This window comes from Phyllobates terribilis, unplaced genomic scaffold, assembly GCF_046119375.1.
Source record: "Phyllobates terribilis strain yellow unplaced genomic scaffold, ASM4611937v1 Scaffold_8__6_contigs__length_399053987, whole genome shotgun sequence".
In the NCBI taxonomy this organism is placed as follows: Eukaryota; Metazoa; Chordata; class Amphibia; order Anura; family Dendrobatidae; genus Phyllobates; species Phyllobates terribilis.
Window position 1 is genome coordinate 279097740 of NW_027362768.1, and position 804 is coordinate 279098543.

The following is an 804-nucleotide window of genomic DNA, read 5'->3' on the forward strand; positions in this document are numbered from 1 at the left end:
TTAGTCACAGAAGGATACATCAGCAAGTCATCTACAATAAAAAGTTCATATCACATTACAGTAGCAGATTCCCAACATACATTACTGAATCAAATCACAAAAGTAAGCGGCTCAGCGGTCAGAGCAGTGATGTATTCATGAAGAGTCACTACCGACTGTAGCCCTACTGTACTTAGTAAGAAAGCCGCCACACATCCATAGGCAATATCATGTGCTACTCGATTTCTTTATTGTATTCCTATTATATGTCCTAAATATGTCATTTATTATATGGTAAAGAATAAATGGACTCTTCACCAAAATCAGCGAACCTGCATAAACAGGCTAACCGGCTCCCTTTACCAATACAAGAAGTAAATTCACCAGTGAAGAAAGTCGACTGGACAAAATGTATTACTGGCCGCTTCCATAGCAAATTTTAGTTAAAGGGGTTGTCGACTTACAGAAAACTTCCTGCTGTAGGTTGTAGTCTCCAATAAAAAAAATAAAAAAAAAAGGTCCTGTGCCAGCTCTAGGCCACTGTCTCAACGTGTTTGCAGCACCTTCGACTTGAAGTCAGTGCTGCAGACAAACAGATTGGGGCAGCAGAGAGCAATGCAGTCAAGTCATGTCTTTTTTTTCCATGACTACTATAGCTTATAGAAGAACTTTTTCAGAAAGTGGGCAACCCCTTTAAATATTTATGACCACAGACACCAAGAAGTACACACTGATCTTCTGCATAACATGCTAGGCAACCAGGACGATTCAATATGTTACTTTGGATAGATGGAACCAGGATTGATGCGAGTCACACGACAAGTG